General features: G+C 44.9%; 1 non-coding gene across 1 annotated transcript; it reads right to left on the reverse strand.

Moving 5' to 3' along the window:
* Positions 1-616: 616 nt before the first annotated feature.
* trnas-acu (transfer RNA serine (anticodon ACU)) lies at positions 617-698 on the reverse strand. Its single transcript has one exon. It is a non-coding gene; the product is annotated as a tRNA-Ser (tRNA).
* Positions 699-18,322: the final 17,624 nt, after the last annotated feature.

Genomic DNA, 18,322 nt, shown 5'->3' on the forward strand with positions numbered 1-18,322 from the left:
AGTTCAATGTGATGCATCCAGTGTGTGTATAACGAGAGGGAGCTTGCTTCCCACATCTTGTGTTTATCTGTGCCTTATGTCCAGCATTCATCAATGGCGAGAGCAAGGGGCGAGGGCGAGACCAATGTGTCAGCCTTTCCGTGCCCATGCACGGCACCAACATTGGCAATTCTCCACTGTGCATTTACAGCCAGTTCTCAGTGCCCCTACACACACGCCCTGCCCCTTTGAAGTATCGCCATCATTTTATGCTGTCTCGCTGTGCTCTTCTCACCAGGATGAATTACTTCTCCTCAAACTCCTTCAGATTTCATCTGACAAAACGTTCATTAAGAATTCCTTTGCATAAACATGCACTTCGCAGCTCTCGTTATTTGATTATCCTGGATGTCTTTCATACGAAAAAACGTTCACAGCAACTTGATTTGCAAAAGGAAACTGCGCTCCCTTTCATTATCCCAATGCAACCTACATTTCAACACAGTTTAGTCAACAGGCTCAAACCATTCTTGGAAATTTTGGAATAGCGTCAATGCATATAAACTAACCATTAGCGTTCCAATACGACAGCTTTGATCATCTGAAAACAGCACCACGGAAATGCCATTGATGACAGCGACGAGAGTGGGATTCGAACCCACGCGTGCAAGGCACGACGGATTAGTAATCCATCGCCTTAACCTCTCGGCCACCTCGTCACAGAGCCGGGGGCAGCTCTGACCTTATGAATAATTGAATTGGGTAAATTATGCAGAGCAGCAGATATTTCTCCCTGGTGTTGGTAAAATGATATTTAACATGGTACGGTTCCAAGACTGTGGTCTGACCCCTGGGTTGTGGGGCAAGTGCACTCCCACTGTCACACAATGCACACAGTGATCTGAACAAAAATGAGGAAATGAATATGTAACAAGGTCTGTTGAATTCTGTGAAGATTTGAAGTCAACGGAATGAAGAACCCGAGACAGCAGGAGGTGTTCTTTCAATAAAGAGTTGAATAGAGCTCTTAAGGATAGTGGAATCAAGGGTTATCGGGATAAGGCAGGAACAGGATACAGATTGAGGATGTTCAGGCCATGATAATAATGAATGGTGGTGCTGGCTCGAAGGCAGAATGGCCTACGCCTGCACCTGCTGTAAATTGTCTATTAAATTGCCTGTGAGGAATTGTTTTCCAGACTGGAGGAGAGGGCATAGTGCTCAATGTCATTATTCGGAACACCTAACTTCCGCTCAGATGTTTTTGACACGCACTTGTGTACAGAACAGACAATTTCAAAATCCAAAATATGGCTAAACTGACAATTGAAGGCAACAATGCAAAAACCTTGATCTGTATCATTTTCCTGCACTGTGCGACACCAAGTCACTGTATGATCACAGCAACACAGTGAGCAAGTGTCAGAAGGAAAATGAGTGCAGTGCCAGTGCGCATGCGGGGAGCAGCAGGTGACACATGGGGAAGTGCATTTCCCACAACAGGAACACTTCCCAAACAACGGACTGAGGTGGAAGAATTCAGAGGGGGTTTATATTTTGAAATTTGATGCCAGAGACACAATGGAGACCTGTCATTGAGACTGTTAAAGTGAAGATTTTAAGATTTCTACAGATGCAAAACAAAATAAAAAGCTCATGGGTTAGTGAAGGCAAAAGATGAAATTGTACATTTCATCAATCTACCCATCTTTACAATGAGTACCTCACCACTTTCCTCACTCAGGGACTGAACCACTGGTGAAGATGATCATATAATCCCCGTTACTAGCCATGGAATCAGAGAAACTCGGTTTCCCAAACGTTAAGGTAAAACCAGGAATGTGGAGGTAAGCATTAATGTGTTGCTCCTGTGCTGAAGGTGGCCAGTACACGGTATCTCTGTTTCAGTATAGTGGGCTGTGCTGTGCCGAAGGTTTAATTTTGAGCCTCACATGGAGCAGCTTCAATTTGTCGTCGTGTTGAGGGATACGGACAGAAGGTGATATTGAGCAAAGCCAAGTTTATGGGAAAATACCCGTGTTTGTGGATTGAGAAACAACCTCTTCTGGATAATGACTCCTTGATCTACAAACATACTGCAAGTATCTAAAACTTGAAGAGACATGTGTGTAGAGAGAGCCGAAAGTGATTTTTCAGCAGATGGATAACGTTTCCCATGTGCACTGCGTTAAATTCTGGGAAAATAGATGTTGAACTGGTTTCATGTTTCACAGTTTGTTGCAAAAACACAAAGGTTGTTGCAATAATAAACAAAGAAATCACATAGGACCGTTTGAATATTGTATTGAACTGAATTTTGGTCTGAGCATATTTTATCTTAACTGGCGTGCTGCAGAGAAGTACAGAGGGTTAACAATACAAAAGGACAGAGTCTTCTTGGTGGATTTCTTGGGTGGAGTTAAGAATGTACGAAATATACATAACATCATGTGAATGTGGTCAAGTCTTTAAAGTAGGTGTTGCATCTCCAAGTGACGATTCAATTCCGACTCATTAGGATATCACTTCCGTCTGCAGTTATTTTACGACATCAACTCCATTTTCAGAGTTTCACCTTGAACAATACGCCACACCTTACCACTCCATGAACTTGTTATACTCAATCTTATTCAGTTGTACGTGTTCATGAAATATCTTTGTGTCTGAAGTCAACAAATTCTAAATTGTCACGCAACCAAACTGACTTTCACTCAATGGTATATTCTCTCCTTGTCCGTTTGATCGGGCATCTTTTGAAACACTCTGAAGTCAGCTTCTACGTTTTATTTCTGGAAAGTCGTTCATGATTTAAGTAACTCTATTGAGTGGAAGAAACTCTCATCCAAACTTTTCTTCATCATTCACTAATGGTTTTCAAGCTCTAACTAAAGTTATCTGTTCACTAGAAAGAGGGACTTTCCCCGATTTACTCATTCAAACCTCGCGTTATGTGAAAATCTCATTTGTTTACATCAAACTTGCGTGTTTGTGCATCCAGCATTTCCAAATCTCGTGAATAAACTCCTCCATTCTTTCTATATTCCCGTTTGTATCCTTTCTGATATTGTTATGTCTCAGTAAACAACGTCACTTGGCTTTCTAATATCTTGCTATCCAGGAAACAGCGTCTGTGCCCTTTCTAACTTCTTCACATGTTTTTGGTGAAGAATGAGGACAAGGATTACACACAATGTTCCCACTGAGAGTGACAAAAAGATTTTACAGTTACGCTATGAACTCTTTGCTTTTTAAATATGACGCCTCTATTTATAGACTCCAATAAGGTAAATTACTGTCTATCCAGTTCATGAACATCGTCTCGATGGAGACGAGAATTTTCTATGTCTTCCTTTCTTCTTCCACGGAATGTCTGAAAGGTTTGTAAGGCCAACATCTCGAAATGCCCATGTCCTGAGTCAGTCTCAGCTATTTCTAAAGGCGACTGAAGTTCAAATACTTCATAGGGTGTCTCCCATCATTCCAATGCCGACTGGTTCTGGACAGTAAATGCTATCACTAAAGGCCACCGTGAATCTGAAATCAACAGTTTTCGCACAGTAATTCTCGTAGCTATTGTGTATCGGATGTTCGTGTTCTTGTTCAATTTGTCCATCATTTCATGGGTCCCTGTGTTGAATTTTACTGAATGATTAATTAGTGAATGGAGACTTTACCTTCACTACTCAGTCGAAACTCCATGGAACATTGAAAAAATATACTCATACGCTTCCAGAGGACGGTCCTGCCATTACTGGGATGAATCAGTCAACATTCCCCACGTATCCTCGAAGCCAAGGATTTCCTTTTCCATTTTAGCAGATCATTGCAGCACTGAGTCCCATGTGTGCGTTCATTAAAACCAAAACAGTTGCAGCAAGACTTTAAAACTAAGATTTTGCAATCTGCTTGCATTGGTTGTCCCAAAAATTACATTCCATATTATGGTATGTTTGTGGATGAAAGAACTTTCTGAATCTTGAGCAATTATATTTCAGTTTTGTCAAAAAATTATCATTCGCTGTTCTCTCTTTCCCTTTCAGTTTCCCGTTTTATATCCCGTATTTTATCAGTTTATCTTAAGTTTTCAATATTTCAATCGATCTCGCTCCTGATTACCAATCCGAGAGAATGCCACAATTTTGTCAATTTATATGCAGTGCAGCTGTAGGGCGCGGTGACCAAATGGAAAGGCATTGGTCACGTGAACCAAATAAAAGAAGCCAGCTGGTGGAATCTGGCCGTTCCAGCACAGTCATATTTAAAACATTTAACGTAATCTTTAGCAAAATCATATTGGCAGAAAATAAAAAAACAAGATGAAAAAAATTGCTGATGCTGAAAATCAAACAAAAACAGCACACCTGTGATTTAACAGCAATTTCTGTTTCTGTGACAGATTGGCAGATTTTGTCGCAGTCCATGAGAACAGTGCTCAGTAGAATCAAACAGACAGCATGGACCTGGGACTGTGATATCAGACAGTAATAATGAATGCGTGGAGAGTGTTGTACTGGAAAAGCACAGCAGGTCAGGCAACATCCGAGGAGCAGAAGAATGGACGATTTAGATATAAGCCATTCATCAGGAATTAGGCTTGTGAGTCGGGCAGAGGAACAAAGCTGAAGCCAGGTGCCAACTCGCAGACACCTCCTCCTACAGACCACGATCACAAACTCTCCTCCCCTCACCAAACTATCATCACCCAGACCATCCACAATCTCATCAGCTCTGGGCATCTCCCATCCACAACCTTCAACCTCATTGTCCGTGAACCGCGGAATTCCCGATTCTACCTCCTTCCTAAGATTAACAAACCTGACTGTCCCAGTCGACCTATTCTCTCATCCTGAGCCTGTCCCATTCGAATCATTTACTCCTAAATTGACACAATCCTCTTTCCCCATTTCAGGAAATGCCCACTTACATTCGTGACACCCCAATGGATTTCATCTCCTCCAAGAATTTCTTTTCACTGACCCACAACGCGTCATCTTCACCATGAACATCCAGTCCCTGTACAAATCCATCTGCGTGACAGAAGTCAGCAAGCCTTCCATTTCTTAAACTCACAGCATCCCAACCAGTGCCTTTCCACCGACATCCTCATCCACCTGGCTGAACATGTCCTCACAATCAACAACTTCGCTTTCCAATTCTCCCACTTCCTCCATCGAAACTGGTAGCCATGCGCACCCGCATAGGACCTAACTCTGCCTGCCTGTTTGTCAGATACGCGGAACTGTCCATCTTTCGCAGTTACACAGTCACCATCCTCCACCTGATCCTCCTCTATATTGATGAATGTTTGGGGCCACTTTGGTGCGCCAACGAGGAGGTTGAATTGCTCACTAACTTTACCAACACCTTCCACTCCGACCTCAAATGTATCTGGATCATCTTGGCAACTTCCCTCACTTTCCTGGACCTCTCCATCACCGACTCTGGCGACTGACTAATTACAGACATATACTACAAGCCCTCCGACTCCCACATGTATCTAGACGACATCTCCTCCAACCCTATCTCGTGTAAGAACGCCATTCTTTATTCCCAATTCCTCCTCCTCCAGCACATCTGTTCCCAGGATGACCAATTACACCTCAGAAAGAACCAGTTGGTCTCCTTCTTCCACGATCACAAATTGCCTTCCCACGTGGTTGACAGCGCTCTCGAGTTCATCACCTCTATTTCACACACCACCACCCTTGAAGCCACGCCTCTCAACGCAACAAGGACAGAACCACCTGGTTCTCACCTTACATCCCATCAAACACCGCATAAACGCATCATATTCTGCCACTGATGCCATCTCCACACAGACACGACGACCAGACATATATTACGCTGCCCAGCCCTGCCAACATTCCGTCAAGACCATTCCCTCCATGACCCCCTCTTCAGGTCCACACATGCCCCCACCAGCCCACAACCCTCTCCTGGCACCTTTCACTGCCACCAAAGGAAGGGCGAAACAAGCACCCACATCACTCCCCTCACCTCAGCCAAGGCCCGAAGGGATCATTCCACATCCATTAGAAATTCACCTGTACAGCTACCAATGTCATCTACTGAATCCGTTGCACCCAGTGTGGACTCCTCTACGTCAGGGAGACAGGAAAACTTCTTGCAGATCATTTCAGAGAACATCTCTGGGACACCCGCACCCACCAACTTCACCGTCCCATGGCTGAACACTTCAACTCCCCCTCCTACCCCATCAAAGACATACAGGTCCTGGATGTCCTCGACTGCCAACCGTTACCACACACCGCCTGGAGGATGGACGCCACACATTCCGACTTGGGACCATAACACCACACGGGATAAATGTGAATTTGAACAGTTACCTCCTTTCCCCTCCCCCAAACCCAAGCCTTCAACTCGGCACCGCCCTCTCGACCCATTCCATCACTGCTATTTCTGACTTATTTTCTTCTCCCTCGTATTCATCCATCTATTGCTTTCCAACTATTTCCCCTTAGCCCCACACCATTTCCATTTATCTCTTAGCCCCGACTCACAAGCCTTATTCCAGATGAATTGCTTAAGCCTGAAACCTGATATCTCCAGCTCCTCGGATGCTACCTGATCTGCTGTGCTTTTCCAGCATCACACTACCAACTCTGATCTCCAGCATCTGCAGTCCAAACTTTATCCTTGGAATTGTCAATGACCTTAGAGTGAAAATATCCCTCGCTTGCAGTGATCACAGTGCGACTGAGTTTTCCATTTATTTTGGGTGAGGGCAGGCTGGATCTGAGACGAGCGCTTACCATCTAAACAACGGGAATGGTATCAGATAGCGAAGTTCGGGCGGGCTGAAGTGAAGTGGAACATTCTATCAGAAGATGGAACAGTACAATTGCATCACATCATCCAGACTGTAAAAGACAGGCAGAAGGAAAAAATCAACATCAGTGCAGGCACAAGGACAGGTCAACTGGAAAGGAGACAATACAACACACTGAAGTGCAGTGGAATTATTTCTGTGAAATGATTCGTTATATAAGCTACACCTTTACATATGGACTGCCCTCACATTGGGAAAAGGAATTCCCTGCAGTACAATGGCGATATTGGCCTGCGACATCACAATGTTGAGAGACACTGACATGGTTTCTTCTGTAGCAGCATGGCCGAGTAAAAGCATGATCGTCCCATCAACCAGAATTCAATACTTCAAAGCTCTCCCCTGTGCTGTACAACTTATTTGCTGCTCCTGTCGTCAGATCTCAATCACTTCACTGTGTATCTTCTGCTTCCTTCTTCATGGAAACACTTGAAACGTGAACAAATCCACTTTCCACTTTCACCAATCTTTCTCAACTCCCGAGTTGGCACAGGTACGAGCGACCGCTTGGACTTCTCGAGCGCTCTCACTCTGGTATGATCTGAATGATAAAGTGGAATGTGTCTGATCTGCAGAATGTTCCTACTGGGACGGTGCTGTTTATCCCATCCTCGGGGACTGAGCTGTCTCTATTGGCAGAGTATTCAGCCATTTCCCTCCACTTGCAGGCATTATGAGGGGATGTAAGTGCGGATATGCTCTGAAGCTTCCTCTCACGGGCACAGCCAGGTGCAAGGGCGCCGCTGGAACTTAGCGACATCGATTGCGAACTTCCGCCAAAAATCATTTATTTGTGAGAGAGAGAAAGGTGCTGAGCTGGTTGGAAAGAGAGAAATGGGCTGTGGACTCTCTTCCCTCAGTAGAATTCAAATAAGTGCATTTTTGTGTTGCCCATTTGATGTTCAGAATCAATCTTCGCAGAACAATCCAGCAGAAAGGCTTTTGTTTCAGAGGCGTCAGTTTCTTTGCTGCAATCGGGCATCAGTTAACATCTGAGTCCCAACTGTCCCTGATGAAGCGACTCCGAATGAAACCCTCACTCACTGAGGACCATCCCCACAGCCAGGAGCTGCGAGGCTTCAGAAAGTCCAAAGCGGAAGGGAAGATTAAAAAGAGCCATTATTTCTCCCTCAACGCTTCTGTCACAGCGACAGGGAGAGAGACGGCAGAGACGTGTGACGTCATTCACGTGCCGACAGAAGCCGTTCAGCTCATCGAGTCCACGGTAAATCTCTGTCACTTGCTTCTCTCTGAGATTATTCATCATGCTTGTTCTAATAATAGGGAACTGTATCTATCTCGAAATGCTGTCTCCAACAGACTGAACTACATGTCATTCATGGCTGTTCATTTCACCGGAGGACCCTGCTGTGTGACACAGCGTGGGGAATAACTGCAAGGCGGTAAAAACAATGACCGCAGATGCGGGAAACCAGATTCTGGATTAGTGGTGCAGGAAGAGCACAGCAGTTCAGGCAGCATCCGAGTAGCTTCGAAATCGAGGTTTCAGGCAGAATCCCTTCATCAGCAATTAACGCTGTGAGCCTGAAGTGTGGAGAGATACACTAGAGGAGGGTGGGGGTGGGGAGAAAGTTGCATGGAGTACAATGCATGATTGGGGGAGGGGATTAAGGTGAAAGGTCAGGGAGGAGAGGGTGGAGTGGATAGGTAGAAAAGGCGCTAGGCAGGTAGGACAATTCCAGACAAGTCATGCGGACAGTGCTGAGCTGGAAGTTTAGAACTAGGGTGAGGTGGGGGATGGGGAAATGAGGAAACTGTTGAAGTCCACATTGATGCCCTGGGGTTGAAGTGCTTCGAGGCGGAAGATGAGGCGTTTTTCCTCCAGGCGTCTGGTGATGAGGGAGCGGCGGTGAAGGAGACCCAGGACCTCCATGTACTCGGCAGGCTGGGAGGGGGAGTTGAAATGTTGGGCCACAGGGCGGTGTAGTTGATTGGTGCGGGTGTCTCGGAGATGTTCCTTAAAGCGCTCTGCTCGGAGGCGCCCAGTCTCCACAATGTAGAGGAGACCGCATCAGGAGCAACGGATATAATAAATGATATTAGTGAATGTGCAAGTAAAACTTTAATGGACGTGGAAGGCTCCTTTAGGGCCTTGGAGAGAGGTGAGGAAGGAGGTGTGGGCACAGGTTTTCCAGTTCCTGCGGTGGCAGGGAAAGTGTCAGGATTGGAGGGTGGGCTGTAGGGGGGCGTGGACCTGACCAGGTAGTCACGGAGGGAACGGTCTTTGTGGAAGGCGGAAAGGGGAGGGTTAGGGTTAGGAATATATATCCCTGGTGGTGGGGTCTGTTTGCAGGTGGCAGAAATGACAGTGGATGATTTGGTTTATGCGAAGGTTTGTAGGGTGGAAGGTGAGCACCTGGGGCGTTCTGTCCTTGTTACGGTTGGAGGGGTGGAGTCTGAGGGCGGAGGTGCGGGATGTAGACGAGATGCGTTGGAGGGCATCTTTAACCACGTGGGAAGGGAAATTGCGTTCTCTAAAGAAGGAGGCCTTCTAGTGTGTTTTGTGGCGGAACTGGTCCCCCTGGGAACAGGTCCGGCGGAGGCGGAGGAATTGGGAATACGGGATGGCATTTTTGCAAGAGGTAGGGTGGGAAGAGGTGAAATGCAAGAGGTAGGGTGGGAAGAGGTGTGCAAGAGGTAGGGTGGGAAGAGGTGTGCATCGGGTCAAATCCCCATCACATATGTGACTGTTGTTCTCATGTGTATTTTTTTCTCTACGTGTGCTGAAGTAAGACAGTGAGGGAGCAATTACTGTTGTCAGACATACATGTAGGGGCGTATTAAATACTGAAGTTGTGAGATTTGAGCAGTGTTTATTAACATAGACCATTCACTGTTCGAATCTCTTACTCAGGAATTTGACAGAGAGCGAATTTGAGCAAAGGTTGAGCCGGGGCGTTTACCCCATGACGTAACACGAGTTTCTGCAGTTGCTTTGTTGTTCACCTAATTTGTGTGTTTTGCATCATTGAGGATTTTGAAGTTGTCCCCTCTATAGAAAAGGCCCGTACTTTTGCAACATTGTACAAAAGATCCAGTACAATAACAGTCGATGCTGATTCAGTCGACTTATCCAGATATTGACCCCTGGAAACAGCACTGTGCACTCTCCTCGAATCTGGAAAACAACTTCCTCACATATAATGTTTTATTCTCGCTCTCATGGCGCTTTTCATTCCATTGGCTTCTGTTTTTTCATAGAATCCGATTCAATCGATCTTGTCACTGTGTCATTTCTTTCCATGTGGTCAGCTCTTGTGAACAGAATATCCCAGTGGGAGTGCCCTGGGCCCATAACCCAGAAGCCAGACAATACTCAGGGAACCGTATTCTGCTCTTGATCATTTCATGAACACCAGGGAGAAATATCTATGCTCTTCAAAATTTAATCACCTGTTTTAAGAAGCAAGATAAACAGTTCCTGCTTCCTGCTTTTGTTGCCAAACGGACCAAGATTGTAAATGCTGGAACAAGTCGAGACTGTCCGCTCTCCCACATCCAATTTATCCCCAGGTTGTGTTAAGATGATGGTCTGAATCGCTTCCTTCTCTTCCCCGTCACTCTAGGATGATGTGAGCTGTGTAATCTTTGATGTGAACTGGAGGCAACGTGGAAAAATGTATACACAGCAGCTGCGTGAGCGATGGGACTCGCTGCAGTAACATCCCATGCTGATTCAGACAGCAGAAGCCTCCCTGTGACTTCGAGAAGCACAGACACTGTTCCTGAATAATGGGGAGACATTCACTCTTTCCTCGCAGTTCTGCATGTTCTAGCTCTCTCAGGTGGCACTATTTGGACAATGGTTCCCTAAAGATGATTTCATGTGCATGCACGATCTCCCTTTTCTACACCTTTCCAGAATTCCCATACTTCCCACTTCCGCCAGATGCTTACCCCGCTCCACAAACTCTTGTTTGATAGGGAGCTGAAGACCAGTTCAAGCTGCTGTCCACCAACACTGCGTGACAATGGAAAATGAGTTAGTCCAGTTCTCAATGAAGACCGCCCTGTTCCGGGAAAGCAGTTAGCACAGCCTCCTGGGAGAAGCGAGTCAGAATGGAAAGGAGCTGTTAATAAGACTCTGTGCTTCTTTCACTCTGAAACAGCAGAAATAGCCTAAGTTAACCAACAAACTCACCTGATTTCTGGTTACCATGTCTGGCGCCGTTCTGGATCGTTTATCTCGGGTGTGATATTGCCTCAGACAGGTGACATACGTGCGACAGCTCTCGGGTTCACATTGCGGATGATCCTTGCAATTTTGCACACTACTCCATTTTTGACTGTGAAGATGATTTCGATGAGATCGGTTTCAGATAAAGATTCCAAGGCTTGAAAACGTACACAAGCAAGTTCAAGAACTGCTTCTTCTCGGCCATTGCTGCTCTGAGAAATGGATTGTCTAACTTGAAAGAATGCTATCTTGCCAATGTGGATTTTGCTGAGCGCACGTCCGATCCGGAGTAACCAGAATTCCTAAGTCTGGTCAAATTTTGCTTTCCTCACGCAGTGATCTGCATGTCCTTGATTAATATGATCCGCCTTTACCAATCGCAAACAACGCTTTCCACTGTACTTAGGTACATGTGACAATCAATCAATCAAAACACAGTCATTTCCTCGTTGCGTGGAGCGAGCAGAGCGAAGGTGGGCTGCATGGCATCAGTCTGCAGTGTGACACATTTTGTGATTCTGATTGCATTTGTAATTAAAACAGCAGAATTGGGGAAGTTACAGAGTGGTTATATTGACACAGCTGGGACACATCTGTGCCACAGTGTATCACACAATAACAGTGAAGATCTTTTGACGTCATCCTCGAAGGTACATGCTCCAAAAACCTGAAGACTGCGTGAAACTACTGTGGTCAGCGATAACAGAACGGCCCAGAGGGATCGTGGTGAGCGCATAATCCAGAAATTAATGAATGAAAAGCATCCTCTGCTCGATGACAATTCCAGCTCTCAGTGTATGCACTGCAACTGCAAGAGTTTCACTATAACAGTGCTCCGTTCTTCACATTGCATATTGATGAGCCTTCTGCGTCAGTACACTCAATGGTATCTGAAATAGATGCACCTGCCACATTTATACATTTGAGGAAACCCACGTTTGAAGGTATGGAAGATTTGTTTTGCTGTTCTCTGTCGGTCTGTTATGACCTGATTCGCAAAGTCATTTGCCTGAGCTGGGAATACACTGGCGAAGATGAGAAAAGTCAGTTGTAGCATGTACCATTCGGTTTCATTCGGAGTCACTTCATCTGGGACAGTTGGGACTCAGATGTTAACTGATGCCCGATTGCAGCAAAGAAACCGACGCCTCTGAAACAAAAGCCTTTCTGCTGGATTGTTCTGCGAAGATTGATTCTGAACATCAAATGGGCAGCACAAAAATGCACTGATTTGAATTTTACTGAGGGAAGAGAGTCCACAGCCCATTTCCCTCTTTCCCACCAGCTCAGCACGATTCGCTCTCTCTCAAATAAATGATATTTGGAGGAAGTTCGCAATCGATGTCGCTAAGTTCCAGCGGCACTCTTGCACCTGGCTGTGTCCGTGAGAGGAAGCTTCAGAGCATATCCGCATTTACATCCCGTCATATTGTCTCCATGTGGAGGGAAATGGCTGAATACTCTGCCAATAGAGACAGCTCAGTCCCCGGGGATGGGATGAACAGCACCGTCCTGCAGATTAGACACAGTGTACTTTATCATTCAGATCATACCAGAGTGAGAACGCTCGAGAAGGCCAATCGGTCACTCGTACCTGTGCCAACTCGGAAGTTGCAGAAGATTAGTGAAAGTGGAAAGTGGATTTATTCACGTTTCAAGTGTTTCCATGAAGCAGGAAGCAGAAGAAGATACACAGTGAAGCGATTGAGATCTGACTACAGAAGCAGCAAATAAGTTGTACAGTGCAGAGGAGAGCTTTGAAGTATTGAATTCTGGTTGATGGGACGATCATGCTTTTACTCGGCCACGCTGCTACAGAAGAAACTATGGCAGTGTCTCTCAACATTGTGATGTCACAGGCAAATGTCGCCGTTATACTGCAGGAAATTCCTTTTTCCAATGTGATGGCAGTCCATATGTAAAGGTGTAGCTTATATATCGAATCCTTTCACATAAATAATTCCACTGCACCGAAGTGTGTTGTATTGTCTCCTTTCCACTTTACCTGTCATTGTGCTTATACTGAAGTTGATTTTCTCCTTCTGCAGGTCTTTTCCAGTCTGGGTGATGTGATGCAGTTGGACTGACCCATCTTCTGACAGAATTTTCCACTTCACTTCAGCCCACCCTAACTTCGCTATCTGATACCAGTCCCGTTGTTTAGATGTTAATCGCTCGTCTCAGATGCAGCCTGCCCTCACCCAAAATAAATGGAAAACTCAGTCACACTGTGATCACTGCAATCGAGGGATATCTGCACTCTCCGGTCATTGATAATTCCAAGGATAAAGTTAGGGCAGCAGATGCTGGAGATCAGAGTTGGTAGTGTGATGTTGGAAAAGCACAGCAGATCAGGTAACATCCGAGCAGCAGGAGAATTCAGGTTTCAGGCTTAAGCCCTTCATCAGGAATAAGGCTTGTGAGTCGGGACTGAGAAATAAATGGAAGTGGTGTGGGGTTAAGGGAAAATAGCTGGAAAGCAATAGATGGATGAATAGGAGGGAGAAGATAATAGGTTAGAAATGGCAGTGTTGGAATGGGTTGAGAGGGCGGTGCCGAGTTGAAGGCTTGTGCTTGGGGGAGGGGAAATGAAGTAACTGTTCAAATTCACATTTATCCCGTGTGGTTTTAGAGTCCCAAGGCGGAATGTGTAGTGTTCCTCCTACAGGCGGTGTGTGGTAACGGTTGGCAGTCGAGGACATCCAGGACCTGTATGTCTTTGATGGGGTAGGAGGGGGAGTTGAAGTGTTCAGCCATGGGACGGTGAAGTTGGTGGGTGCGGGTGTCCCAGAGATGTTCTCTGACATGATCTGCAAGAAGTTTTCCTGTCTCCCTGATGTAGAGGAGACCACACTGGGTGCAACGGATTCAGTAGATGACATTGGTAGCTGTACAGGTGAATTTCTAATGGATGTGGAATGATCCCTTCGGGCCTTGGCTGAGGTGAGGGGAGTGATGTGGGTGCTAGTTTCACCCTTCCTTTGGTGGCAGTGAAAGGTGCCAGGAGAGGGTTGAGGGCTGGTGGGGGGATGTGTGGACCTGAAGAGGGAATGGTCTTTACGGAATGTTGGAAGGGCTGGGTAGCGAAACATATCTCTGTTGGTGGTGTCTGTTTGGAGGTGGCATCAGCGACAGAATATGATGCGTTTATGCGGAGTTTGATGGGGTGTAAAGTGAGCACCAGGTGGTTCTGTCCTTGTTGCGTTGAGAGGGGTGGCTTCAAGGGTGGTGGTGTGTGAAATAGAGGTGATGAACTTGAGTGCGCTGTCAACCACGTGGGAAGGCAATTTGTGATCGTGGAAGAAGGAGACCAACTGGCTCTTTCTGAGGTGTAATTGGTCATCCTGGAAGAGATGTGCTGGAGGTGGAGGAATTGGGAATAAAGAATGGTCTTCTTACACGAGATAGGGTTGGTGGAGATGTAGTCTAGATACATGTGGGAGTCGGTGGGCTTGTAGTATATGTCGGTAATTAGTCAGTCGCCAGAGTCGGTGATGGAGAGGTCCAGGAAGTTGAGGGAATTTGCCAAGCTGATCCGGATAAATTTGAGGTCGGAGTGGAAGGTGTTGGTAAAGTTGGTTAGCAATTCAACCTGCTCGTTGGAGCACCAAGTGGCACCAAACATTCATCAATGTAGAGGAGGTACAGATGGAGGATGGTGCCTGTGTAACTGCGAAAGATGGACGGTTCCGCGTATCTGACAAACAGACAGGCATAGCTAGGTCCTATGCGGGTGCCCATGGCTACCAGTTTCAGTGGGAGAATTGGAAAGAGAAGTTGTTGATTGTGAGGACCAGTTCAGCTAGGTGGATGAGGATGTCAGTGGAAAGGTAATGGTTGGGATGCTGTGAGATTAAGAAATGGAAGGCTTGCAGACTTCTGTCATGGCAGATGGATTTGTACAGGGACTGCATGTCCATGGTGAAGATGACGCGTTGAGGGCCAGGGAAACGAAATTCTTGGAGGAGGTGAAATCCATTGGGGTGTCACGAATGTAAGTGGGCATTTCCTGAAATGGGGAAAGAGGATTGTGTCAACGTAGGAGTAAATGATTCGGATGGGAGAGACTCAGGATGAGACAATAGGTCGACTGGGGCAGTCAGGTGTGTCAATCTTAGGAACGAGGTAGAATTGGGGAGTGCGCAGTTCACAGACAATGAGGTTGAAGTTTGTGGATGGGAGATGCCCAGAGGTGATGAGATTGTGAATGTTCTGCGAGCTGATGGTTTGTTGAGGGGAGGAGAGGTTGTGATCGGGTTCAGTAGGAGGAGGTGCCTGCGAGTTGGCACCTGGCTTCAGCTTTGTTCCTCTGCCCGACTCACAAGCCTAATTCCTGATGAATGGCTTATGCTTAAATCGTCCATTCTTCTGCTCCTCGGATGTTGCCTGACCTGCTGTGCTTTTCCAGTACAATATTCTCCACTCATTCATTATTACTGTCTCATTTCACACTCCCAGGTCCATGCTGTCTGTTTGATACTAATGAGCACTGTTCTCATGGACTGCAATAAAATCTGCCAATCTGAAACAAAAACAGAAATTGCTGTAAAATCACAGGTATGCTGGCAGCATCTGTGCAGATGAATCACAGTTAACGTTTCACATCCATTGGGTCCGTCTCTCCACAGATGCTGTCAGATGTTCTGAAATATTCCAGCAACATCTATTTTTGTTTGATTTTCAACATCAGCAATTTTTTCATTTTTTTTTATTTTCTGCAAATATGATTTGGCTAAAGATTACGTTCGATGTTTTAAATATGACTGTGATGGAACGGCCAGATTCCACCAGCCAGCTACTTTTATTTGGTTCACGTGACCAATGCCTTTCCACTGGGTCACCGCGCCCTACAGCTGCACTGCATATAAATTGACAAAATTGTGGCATTCTCTCGGATTGGCTATCAGGAGGGAGATTGATTGAAATTATTGAAAACTTTAGATAAACCGATAAAACACGGGATATAAAACGGAAAACTGAAAGGGAAAGGGAGAACAGCGAATGATAGTTTTTTTGACAAAACTGAAATATAATTGCTCAAGATTCAGAAAGTGCTTTCATCCAGAAACATACCATAATATGGAATGTAATGTTTGGGGCAACCAATGCAAGCAGATAGCAAAATCTTAGTTTTAAAGTCTTGCTGCAACTGTTTTGGTTTTGATGAACGCACACATGGGATTCAGTGCTGTTATGATCTCCTAAAATGGGAAAGGAAATCCTTGCCTTCGAGGATACGTGGGGAATGTTGACTGATTCATCCCAGTAATGGCAGGACTGTCCTCTGGAAGCGTATGGGTTAAATCTTTCAATGTTCCATGGAGTTTCAAATGAGTGGTGAAGGGAATGTTTCCATTCACAAATTAATCATTCAGTAGAATTCAATACAGAGACCCATGAAATGATGAACAAATTGAACAAGAACACGGACATACGACACACAATAGCTACGACCATTACTATGTGAAAACTGTTGATTTCAGATCCACAGTGACCTTTGGTGATGGCATTTACTGTCCAGAACCAGTCTGCACTGGAATGACTGGAGACACACTATGAAGTATTCGAACTTCAGTCGCCTTTAGAAATAGATGGGACTGACTCAGGACACGGGGATTTAGAGATGTTGGCCTTTCAAACCTTTCAGGCATTCCGTGGAAGAATAAAGGAAGTGATAGAAACTTTTTGTCTCCATGGAGACGATGTTCATGAACTGGATAGATAGTAATTTACCTTATTGGAGTTTATAAATCGAGGCGTCATATTTAAAAAGCAATGAGTTCATGGTGTAACTGTAAAATCTTTTTGTCACACTCCGTGGGAACATTGTGTTTAATCCTTGTCCTCATTCTCCACCAAAAACATGTAAAGAAGTTAGAAAGGGCACAGACGCTGTTTCCTGGATAGCAAGATATTAGAAAGCCAAGTGACGTTGTTTACTGAGACATAAAAATATCAGAAAGGATACAAAAGGGATGATAGAAAGAATGAAGTAGTTTATTCACGAGATTTGGAAATGCTGGATGCACAAACACGCAAGTTTAATGGAAACAAATGAGATTTTCACGTAACGCGAGGTTTGAATGAGTAAATCGGGGAAAGTCCCTCTTTTGAGTGAATCAATAACTTTCGTTAGAGCTTCAAAACCATTAGGGAATGATTAAGAAAAGTTTGGATGAGAGTTTCTTCCACTCAATAGAGTTATTTAAATCGTGAACGACTTTACAGAAATAAAACGTAGAAGCTGATTTCAGAGTGTTTTAAAAGATACACGAACAAACGTACAAGGAGAGAATTTACCATTGAGTGAAAGTCAGTATAGTTGCGTAACAATTTCGAATTTGTTGACTTCAGACACAAAGATATTTCATGAACATGTACAACTGAATAAGACTGAGTATAACAAGTTCATGGATTGGTAAACTGTGGCGTATTATTCAAGGTGAAACTCTGTAAATGGAGCTGATGTCCTAAAATAACTGCAGACAGAAATTATATCCTAATGAGCAGGAATTGAATCATCACTTGGAGAGGCAACACCCACTTTAAAGATTTGACCACATTCACATGATGTTATGTATATTTCGTACATTCTTAACTCCACCCAAGAAATCCACCAAGAAGACTCTGTCCTTTTGTATTGTTAACCCCCGGTACTGCTCTGCAGCACGCCATTGAAGATAAAATATGCTCAGACCAAAATTCAATTCAATACAATATTCAAACGGTCCTATGTGATTTCTTTTTTTTATTACTGCAACAACCTTTGTGACTTTGCAACAAACTGTGAGAAAATGAAACCAGTTCAACATCTATTTTCCCGGAATTTAATGCAGTACACATGGGAAACGTTATCCATCTGCTGAAAAATCACCTTCGGCTCTCTCTCCACATATGTCTCTCCACGTTTTAGATACTTGCAGTAAGTTTGTTGATCAAGGAGTCATTATCCAGAAAAGGTTGTTTCTCAATCCACAAACACGGTTATTTTCCCATAAACTTGGCTTTGCTCAATATCACCTTCTGTCCGTATCCCTCAACCCGACGATAAATTGAAGTTGCTCCATGTGAGGATCAAAATTAAAACTTCGGCACAGCACACCCCACTATACTGAAACAGAGATACCGTGCACCTTCAGCACAGGAGCAACAGAGGTAATGCTTACCTCCACATTCCTGGTTTTACCTTAACGTTTGGGAAACCGAGTTTCTCTGATTCCATGGCTAGTAACGGGGATTATATGATCTTCTTCACCAGTGGTTCTGTCCCCGAGTGAAGAAAGTGGTGAGGTACT

The sequence above is a fragment of the Chiloscyllium punctatum genome, chromosome 52, assembly GCF_047496795.1.
Source record: "Chiloscyllium punctatum isolate Juve2018m chromosome 52, sChiPun1.3, whole genome shotgun sequence".
Lineage (NCBI taxonomy): Eukaryota > Metazoa > Chordata > Chondrichthyes > Orectolobiformes > Hemiscylliidae > Chiloscyllium > Chiloscyllium punctatum.